The sequence below is a fragment of the Seriola aureovittata genome, chromosome 18 (genome assembly GCF_021018895.1).
Source record: "Seriola aureovittata isolate HTS-2021-v1 ecotype China chromosome 18, ASM2101889v1, whole genome shotgun sequence".
In the NCBI taxonomy this organism is placed as follows: Eukaryota; Metazoa; Chordata; class Actinopteri; order Carangiformes; family Carangidae; genus Seriola; species Seriola aureovittata.
This window is the reverse complement of record NC_079381.1, coordinates 2,497,404-2,508,286: the sequence shown is the minus strand read 5'-3', so window position 1 is coordinate 2,508,286 and position 10,883 is coordinate 2,497,404.

Sequence of the window (10,883 nt, the reverse complement as noted above, 5' to 3'; positions counted from 1 at the left end):
TGGATGGGGCTTTTAGAGGCTGGGCAGCTGGGGGTATCTCTTCCCTGGGTGATCTCTTTGATGGTCCTACCCTCATGTCTTTCAGTCAAGTTATGGAAAAATATGGCATATCAAGAAATGATCTTTTTCGTTACTTTCAGGAGAGAGATTTTACTGTAAAGGACACATCTCTGCTTGCTGATACGAATGTCACACAGATAGAGAAACAAGTACTTCTCTCTCAGGGCCATGCTTCCATTAAAAACTTTTATACCGGTCTGAGAGACAGCTCAAATCTCAGCGCTCGGACGCTGGGGGTGGTCTGGGAGAGGGAACTGGGTGTTGTCATTACTGAGGAGATGTGGGAGGACATCTGGGATAATGCGAGTAGAATAACTGTTTGTAACCGGACAAGAGCGATGCAATTTAAGATACTGCATAGAGCACATGTTGGTCCAAACCGTCTCTCCAAATACAGGAAGGATGTCTCTCCATTCTGTCTTAAATGTAAGACAGAAATTGGTGATCTTACTCACTGTTTCTGGTTCTGTGTGAAAATACAAAATTATTGGAGTGATGTCTTATTTGAAATGCAAAAGGTTCTGAAGAAGGACCTCGATCTCGACCCGGTTTCTCTCCTTCTGGGTCTTCCCAGTGATCGTGTGACTGATATGTACCAGAGGAAACTGTATAATGTTATGTCATTTTGTGCCAGGAAAAATATTCTACAGCACTGGATCTCAGATAAACCCCCCTCAGTGGTGGGATGGCACAGGACAATAATGGAGTACATACCTCTGGACTTCCTTACCTGTCTTTTGCACTCCAAAACTAATGCAATATGGAGACCATTTCTTGACTATATTAATGTAAACATCTCTGCTATACTGATAAGGGCATTTGTATAAATCTATTTTTGGTTTCTCTTCTTTCTCAGCTCCCACTGTATCTCATTCTATACTGTATAATGTACCTGTCACATCTATCTGGAACTGATCCTTCTGTTTGGGTTTTTGTTTTTTCTGTTGTTGTTCCCAGCTTCTTGCTTCTTTTATTAGTTTGTCTAGTCTTGTCTTTTGTATGTCTGCTTATTGAAAATTAATAAACACATTTAAAAAAAAAAAAAAAAAAAAGAAGCAGACAGCTTCTCACCCTCCCTTAACCTCTCTCTAGAACCCCACCCATCCACATTCTTCTGTCTGTGAGTCTGCATGTTCTCCCGATGTCTGGGTGGGTTTTCTCCAGGTGTTCGTTTCCTCCCACACTCCAACATTGAATCGTAGAATGTGTTTGTGTATTTACAGATCTGTTTTATATTTGCAAGATATTTTTTGTCAGTTTACAAATGTATTTTTTGTATTTGTGGAAGCTGTTTTATATTTACTGATCACACATTTATACACAGATTGTCAATCTGTTCACACAAATAATTTTGAGAAAGATCTACCTCCATAACCTCCCTCCTTGTGTTTCTAAGTTGTGTTTTTGGTTATTGGAGTTGGTATAACTAATTATCCCTCCATAGTTAGTAAAGTTATAATATGTAACTTTTCCAAATCAAAAAGGAAGAAAAACAACCAGACCTATGTTTTATATTTTTACTACTTGTACTTAAATTATCCCAAATGTTTCCAGCACTTTTCAAACCGGAGAAATCTGTGCTTTTAATCGGGGTAATGATCTCTTTCATTTAATTGCCTGTCAGTGACATCATATCCTCTATGATCATGTGTCAGTGTGTTTGTCTGACAGAAGCTCGACATTGACTTTTATCTAGTTTTAAGCCACATACACTTTTTCCACCTTGGTGGTTTTCAGCTCTATATTTGAACCAGATGAAGGATTTTAGTCGTCGGACGTCTGGATCTGAAGTTATCAGAGAAACAAGCTGAGGAAATGTTAGTTGTGGAGAGGAGGACACCTCTGTGGATCGTTCAGCTGCTGGTAAAAACCTGCTGAACGTCTGCTTCATAAGTTTTCAGAGAAACAATCAGAACAAAGGTTAGCATCAATCTCAGCTCCAACTCTTCCCTGAGTCTCTGTCCTCCGTACAGCGTCGCTCAAACTCTGACTTTAAATGTCAAACTGCTTCATTCAGTGTTTTTAACGGTTAGAATCACAGGGTCTGTTTGATTTTCTGAACCACTGACACTGAGGAGCTTACAGTGATGGTGGTGAAGACAACAACTCCCATGATCCCATGGTGATATTGTTTTGATTCAGAGACCAATAGCTGCAGCAGTTACAGACAGTGCGTTTAAATGCCTCCCAACTCACAGAAGCAGAAGTCTCATCTATATCTCATCTGTCAAAGAAAATGTAAATATGTACTTCCAAATATTTTACAAACTACGATCCTTTTGCAACCATTTAGGAACCAATGGGGGACCAGACAGATTCAATCCAAACTCTGCTGCATCCCTGCAGACAGTGCGCAGAGGCCAAGAGGTGTTCCATCTTAACCGGTAGCATGCCCATTCTGTAAAGGATTCCAAAGGAGTCTGGAGGGCACACTGAAGGACGGGGTGACCGGTACGGGGCCTGAGCCTGCAGTCGTTGATAAGTGGATGGCTCCTGAAAGCGATCAAAGTCATCGAATACCTCCAAGGTACAACCCCTGTCAAATAACTCCTGTAGAAAATCAACATAGGCTCTGCCTTCATACCAATCAGCAAACATGCCAACACCCCATACACCCTGAAGGTAGAGGGGGCAGGTGGGATTTTGACTTCCAGACAACCCAATCTGCCTCTCAAACCATGAACCATGAGGCGTCATCCCAGGATGGGAAGGTCAAGGATGGTGCCCCTTACATGTGTGAGCACTGCAGGCTCCACTGCTACCCGGACCTGGTCCAGAAACTGCCTGGCATGTGGAGGGAACTTAAAGCTGGCCACACTGGGTGGACAAAAGCATCCACTCCCAGAGGAGGGGCATTGCTCGCCCGCAGAAAGAACCAAAGAGGGCAATGAGCATTCTCCTGGCTAAACTGCTGCCAGACCAGTGCAATCGCCTCCGCCACGCCCCTACACTGAGGGACCATATCAGGATTTGATGTGTCAGGACAGCTGCTATTGGGCGAGAGCTGGAAGTCGGAGACCGAATAATTTCATAAATACAATCAGAAAAAACGACACTGCATTTTTAATTTGGCCATCACTCTGCATATGACGATATTTAATGAAAGACGGTTATGATCATTGTGTGATGAATAAACTAATGCACTATTATGCATGGAAAACATTTCTTCATAATGTCCTAGGTGAATTCATGCATTAACTAAAAGAGACATTATCTGCTGCTGGCAGTATATTAGAGCTGCTGTAGAAAGAGAGAAAGCTCTTTATGGGATCATCAGATCAGACAGGATCAGAGTCCTGTGTTTAATTGTGTAGTGATTGTCACTCTCCCACCTATATTTTTCTGGTCCCACACAGTTTTGCCACAGGTGTGCCAGACATGCCTGGTCAGGAAAATACCAAATCGCCCCTGCACACAGGGGAGGTGCATGTGCTCTGTGCTAATCCAACTGGTTCACAAAAGACAGGTCCTTTAGTCAGAGGAGTTACGCACTTATTTAACGGCTTCGCTTTTGCCACATCTTTGTCATAAAGAATATATTTTGTCCCGACTTAACAAATGAAACGAAATTAACACCAGTGCCACCATTTGCTGTGAACAAACTCAACTTCATTCTGCAAATAAAACATGGTTCCAGTAATGTTATTTTCATTGTCTTTTATTATGAAAGTCAGTCGTACAGAGAGAAAAGGCTAAATATGGAAAGATTTCATACCGTGCAAACAATTCATTACTGGTAATCCCAATAATCAACACAGATGCATGTGCTAACTTGTTGATTCAGGTATTTGAACAGGTGTGGCAAAGAATGTTTTAAAACAAGAGGAGTGCCCACAGCGACTACCCACGGAAAGGCCAAATTCTTCAACTGCACCACTCACACTATGGCAATAGGGGCCTGAGCATCAGTGTAAGACTGGAATTCAAACTGAACAGTACCACAGTAAATAGGCTATAGTGACACATTTCCATTTTAGTGGCTTTTCCTCCCTCATTCAATTCTTCTGTAATGAAGTTCTATGAGGTTGCAGAACTGAATACTTTGTTACTTGGTTTATTTGCATATAATTTCTGTTAAAAGCAGGGCATAACGAGCTAAATAACTTTAATCTGCTAACCAAACCTCAAGTATTTTATTCCTGTCGCCCTCCAGCGTGCACAGTGAGCCACCGAAATGTTAACTGGTGTTTTCACTTGTCTGGATCTGCTGTTCTTCTCCTGTTTGCTGACACTGCTGCTTTCACGATTCTACTTTCCTTGACAACTACAGTGGCTTCAGAAAGTCAGACTCCCTCACTTTATTATAGATTATATTCTAAATGGATATAATTACCATTTTTTCCCAATGATCTGCTCTTAACACAACATTACGACAAAGTGATTATGGCGTATAGAAACGTTTTTGAATTTACTAAAACTCAAAATCTGACCTCTCTCATTTACCAAATTCTTCACTCTTTTCTGTAGCTCCAAACTGTGGTCAGCTGCTCCCTGTGTGCTTTAATTATCCTTGAGATGAGTCTAGAACTTCTCACTTTTTAGTTCTCCACAAGTGGGTGAGTCCATGTATAGTGTGCACCAAGAGAGAGAGAGCGGATAGGCCTGAGGACTTCACTGGTACAGTAAGGGGATAAGGTGGCTCTGTTCTGTTGTGGGCGGATGTCGGGTGAAATTCTTCAGGAAGAATCGTGTTCAGAGACAATAGAGAAACCGAGATACTTCATTTCGGTTCTTTTCCTGTAACTGTGTGACGTAGGTTCCTCCACCTCCCCGCCCCCTTTAAGAGACCAGCAGCAGGTCTGAGTGTATTAATTCCAATGGGTGAAGTGAACAACATCACAGAATATGACTGATTTTTCACGAGCCACACATCTTCAGAATATTCTGACATCAAAATAACATTTTTCAGATCAACAGATCAGGAGAAAATTAACTTTATTGGCGACCTGCCTCTGTCTCGGTGCAATACTCTCGTAAGATCTGTCAACTGCCAACATCGTTTGCCAACCGATAACCAGATGTTTAGACGGACCAGTTATTTTTGGATTGACTTATTTATACGTTAATGACTTAATCCCAATGTGATTTCTACATATGAAATATCTTTCAGGCAGTTTGACTAGTTTCAAATTCAACCCATTAACCTTTTCAAAGTTTCCCTAAATTAACATTACAGCCCATCGTGCATGTTTTTTGTTTTGTGCAGAAATGTCCCAAATCACAGATTATTTTAAAAAAGAGGAGGAGGACAGGTGAAACATTGCAGAGTGCAGATATCATTAGTTCTTCTAATAAGGGAAAAAATTCATGTTAATTCATGTTACTGACCAGATTTGGTTCACTTGTCAGAAGTGACTAGAAGTGACAGCGAGAGAGGGCTAGTAGCTTCTCCTCTCCTCTGTCTCAGCGGAGACCGTCACAACTTCATTCACTCTTTTAACAAAACAAAACAAAAAGCAACGAAGGAAGCAGTAAATGGACTTACATATTTAAGACCTAACTAAATGTAATTTAAGACCTAACATGCAGCTAATGTAAAGCTAGCGGGCTTGGAGAGTTGGTTATCTGGTTGCTAGGCGCACGCAGGCACGCACACAGGTCAGGAGCTGCCGTTGCCATGGCAATGCGAAAATCTGCCCAGAATTTGGCTTCTACATGGCTTCAAACAACTGCAAATTATGAGAAAACCGTTACTTCTTTTCATAAACCGAAAAGACCGTGCCAGACACTGAAGCCAGAAGTTTCTAAAGTCTCTATTTTATTCAGATATTCCTTAAAATGAGTGAGTAAGCTCAGTGCGAAGACAGAGTGAGATTCCTTTGAAAAAAAAAGACGATTACATTAGTTGTCAATGAGAGTGAGACAGGTATTGCTGCCGGACTCGGCACCCCTGTTTAAATTTTGTGCAGACCCTGCCTGTCAAAGTTACATTTTATGAATCCCAACAACTATGTCTACATTTTGAGAAAGAATTATTTGTCTCCTTTTTACAGTTTGGCCGTGAGCTCGAGTTAAAAATAAAAATAAAGGTTATTTTTTACTGCTTCACGCACTCTAGCCAACTGACGCTTTCACTCTAACTTTGAAGAAAAAGTGACCGCCCCGAGGCGCTCCTCTCAGCTATTCTAGCTGTAGAGGAGTGCCTTGGAGCTGAGCACCCGTGGCACTAATAATAATAATAATAATAATAATAATAATAATAATAATAATAAATGAATAAATAAACAATAAAAATTAGATTAGTCCACTTCCTTTGGCTGAGGTGTTGTATGGCCTGATTACAGTGGGAACAAAGGATCTCCTGAACCTCTCTGTTCTGCAGCGCAGTGAGATGAGATGTTTGCTGCAGCTGTAGCTGTTTCTCTGTCCTGCCAAAATATTGTGGAGAGGAGGGTTGGTATTGTCCAAGATGGCCTCCATCTTACATTGCATGCATAGTCCCGAGTGAGTCCAGACCCCTGCCAAGCACAGACCCAGCCTTTTTTACCAGCTTGTCCAGTCTTTGTGTTCATGTCTGACATGCTGCTGCCCCAGCAGACTGTAGCATAAAAGAGTACACTGTCCACTGACTGATAAAACGTGCAGCATTTCACTGCAGACGTCAAAGGACCTTAGCCTCCTGAGGAAAAAGAGCCGGCTCTGCCCCTTCATCTGGTGGCATCTGTGTTCAGGGACCAGTCCAGTTTACTGTCCAGGTGCACACCTAGGTATTTATAAGTGTGCACCACCTCAATGTCCTTCCCTCGAATGTTGACTGGCTGAAGGGTGGGCCTAGACCTCCCAAAGTCCATGACCATCTCCTTGGTCTTGTCATTTATCTCAGCCGGTCGTCCTACTTTAGGTACCGGAACAAGACATGATGTTTTCCACGGGACCGGGACCCTCCCTGTTTAAAGGCTTAAGTTAAAGATCCTCTGGAGAGGCTCAGCCAGCTGGGCTGCACAGTCCTTTAAGAGCCTTGGACACACACCATCCAGGCCTGTTGCCTTTCCAGGGCGTAGCCTCTTGAGCTCCGCCCTCACCTCCTCCGCTGTAATGGACAGGAGACTTCACCCCAGTGTGGAGGGAGTTGCAGCTGCAGTTCCAGGTTGTGAAGGAGATGCAGTAGGAGAAGCTGCAGCTGAAGCAGTGGGAGAGAGAACAGAGGCTGTGTCAAACACTAGTGTGATCCAACCATAGACTGTATATAAAAATGGACGTAGTCTCCCAGACTGAAAACTGAAGCCAATGAAAAGGTGCCTTAATGTGCAATACCACCATGGCCTGCTCAAGGCTGGCTCCAAAAAACTCTGCAATGACGATGACGCAGCAGGCTGGGAGGTCGATCACCGGAGGAGAGCTTGGGTCGTGTGTGCATCATATTGAATCAGTTGTGTCAAATTTCTATTATTTTCTCAATATTTGTCGGTGGAGGGGGAATTCTGCACCGACAGTTTTGATGTTAGTTCTTTAATTTTAATGAGTTTTCGGTTCACAGTAATTGTGGCTCGTTCTTCGGCACTAACAGACTGGAGAGACGCTGATATACAGTTTTTTTTCGGTGAGTAAATGTTTATTTTCTGAACGTCCTACAGTTGTAATGTATGATGCTCCCTAAAAGCTAGAGCGTTTTTTTCCACACTCTTTAGTGTGAACTGAAAATTGACAGTTTAGATTTTGAAGCAGTTGTCAGTGTAGTACAGCTCATGTACACTAGTTTTATTCTTAACTGTTGTCATTAAAAAGATTTTTAATAAATAAACCTGTGATTAAATTGTAATAACTATGTTTTTTTCATATTAACCATCTGCCTCATGATGAATCTAACAGGTCACTTTGGTGAATTAGTGTTTTCATTGTTATTAAATTGGTAAGTACATAAGACAAATTTAGAAAAGCACAAACTCCAGTATCTATCTCTAGATCCTGTGTTGTCACTGTTGAAGGACGGACACATTTAAACATTTCTATCATGTTTGTTGTTGATTAAAGCAACATAGAAAGTCTTTGATTAATTACAAATTCAGGAAAAACTTCAGTGTGTTGTGATTTCTATATTGTGCTGCTGCTACTGTTAAAATTCATACCAGACACGCTCCATAAAAACCATCAACAGAGCAAAGCTTCATAAAAAACTTTATTTCCCTTAAGAACTGCATTCATTTCAACAATTTACAACAATGGAGACGTGTACAAAATAATGTAATAAATGGATGAATTAAATAACGTGTGCAATTTACAATCAACTGTAACTGACAAATTAAAAAAAAAAAATACACTTGTGAATGAAGTTGCAGGTGAACGTCACTGTCACAAGACAAGTCTGCATAATAAAGAGAGGTGGATAAATCTTATTTAGTAACAAGTATAAATTAAAGTAGAGATGTAACAATAATACTTCATAGCTCAGTGAGGACGGTGCAACAGTCTGACAGGTTGACTGGAAGCTGTTGCACTCGTCCATAAGTGATGGAGGGAAGGAGCAAAAAGTCCAGGAGCCGTTATTCACCATCAGTCTTCATGTGTGACACAGTTTACATGAAGCAGACTCAGTCTGAGGGAGACATGTACTTGTATTTGTAATACAGGATACTTGGTAATATTAAAAACATGGATTTTCATAAGTGTGTGTGTGTGTGTGTGTGTGTGCGTGCGTGCGTGCGTGCGTGCGTGCGTGTGTGTGTGAAAAGAAAAGATCAAATTTAATATTTCAATAAACTTAAAATAAATGCACTTAACTGTTTCCCCAGAAGCAGATGATGGAAAGACAGAGACAGACATGGAGACAGAGAACAGAGAGAGGAAGAAAGACTGCAGCAGGAGATGAACAGTTTTTGAGCTACACATTTAGATTTTTCACTGATTAAGACATGTGCTTTGAATGTAAATAAGGTGCCAGAGTGTGTAAAAAAGTATCAAAATAGAGTATGTTTTTTCAAAAATTTCCCGGTTGAGGATCCCTCCACATTCCCCTCCACATACGCCCCCAACCCCTCAAACCCTAGAAACGCCCCACCTGCCTTTATTTGACAAAATCACCAGGCCAGTAAAAGGGACTCGGCTCCTAATTGGAGTTTTACAGTGTGTGTGTGTGTGTGTGTGTGTGTGTGTGTGTGTGTGTGCATGTGCATGTGCGTGTATACACACCAGTTCTTCACTTTTCACCAGATCATTCGTTCACCTTCGTAGTAACAACACTGTGGACAAACTCGTAGTGTCTCTGAGTTCATTCCTGTCTACCTTTGCCTCCAGTTCATCACTGCCTGCATCCATGCTGCTTACCTTTACAATAACCACATATTCATTATGATAATGTATTTATTATTATTATTATTATTATCATTATTATTATTATTTAAAATATACCCCTTCAGAAAACATAAAGGACAAAGTAGAAGCAGAATCCATGAGATATTTGGGGGTAAATATACCAAAAGACTTGACAAAGTTGCGCTCCTTCAATTTCCTCTCCCCGAACCAAAAGATCAGGGAAGACATAAGGACTTGGGACCTGATACCTCTTCTTAATTTTGGGTCTCCAGCGTGGAGGGTGTGGGTTCTCTGAGGCAAATCATTACAGTACATTAGTACATGGGCTCCCTACCACTAGAAAATACTACTTCTATGGATTCTAAGAGCTGCAGGAGGAAAGCCATCACTAGAAAGTGGTAAAAACCAGAGACATCTACTGTGAATGATTGAGTTGACATATATTTATGAAATCTTTAGGATGGAAGGAATTGATTTATATATTAGGTTGCAACAGGACAAATTTGTGAAAATTTGGGAAATAACACCTGTATGCCTTTCATTTGTTTAATGTCTTTATTTTTCCCAAATGTCCTCTCTCTCTTGTAAATCCTATTTTCTAAAGGGTTTTGAGTATCAGGCAGGTACACCTCAACTTATTTATGTTTTGTTTTTGTTTTAGTTATTTGGATTGATTCAATTTTCTGTTTGATATTTTATATATGAGGTATTTACTTATTTATGATTTTGTATTTTATTTGAATTTTTCTTCCTTTCTTGTTGGATGCTTATCATATAATTTACTTCATTGATCCTAAATTGTTTCTGTGTTATCTATTTTGACAGATTTTTTATTTTTGTTTGCAACTGAGTCTCATAGAAGGCTCATAGATGGATCATGAAGTAATACAATAATAAAGAAATTATTTATATCAATTATAAATTATAAATAATTTCTTTATTATTGTATTACTTCCATCACCATCACCATCACTCAGCACAAAACCCTGTAAGCTGCCCCTGTGAAAGTTATAATGAAGAATCTGTGCCTCCATGAGACTGTCTCTGGTGGAACTGTTTAGTTTCACCTCATGTGGAAATCCCAGAGGCATAACATCATGATTCCATCATCTGTGACTAAGCACTCCACTTCACGTTCTCAGCCCCCTGCCCTTCTTGTGTGGCAGCTGTGCCACAGTTTATTTTTAGGTCCTGTGCTGTGTTCAAATCTACATGCACCAGCTTGAAATGCTGCTCAGATTTAATCATGTAGCAAGGTTGTCCTCCCTCTCTCCCATTCACTTTTTCCTCCCACTCACCAGTGAAGTGAGTCATCACTTGGCAGGTTTACGATGACATTAAACAGGGGATCACCTTTGTGCATGAAGAATTCCCAGGTGCACGGGAGTGACGGGATTCACAAGGAAATCTGAGGTGTGACAAATGAAAACAAACCAAAGCTGCAGCAGGTTCCAGGTTGACCTCAGTCTGTGCATTGTTCACAGGAATGCCTGAGCGTGAATTAATAGATACAGTATGTACTTTCATTCATATAAGCTTTGTATCCTTATCCAGACATCGTTCCTATTTGAGTG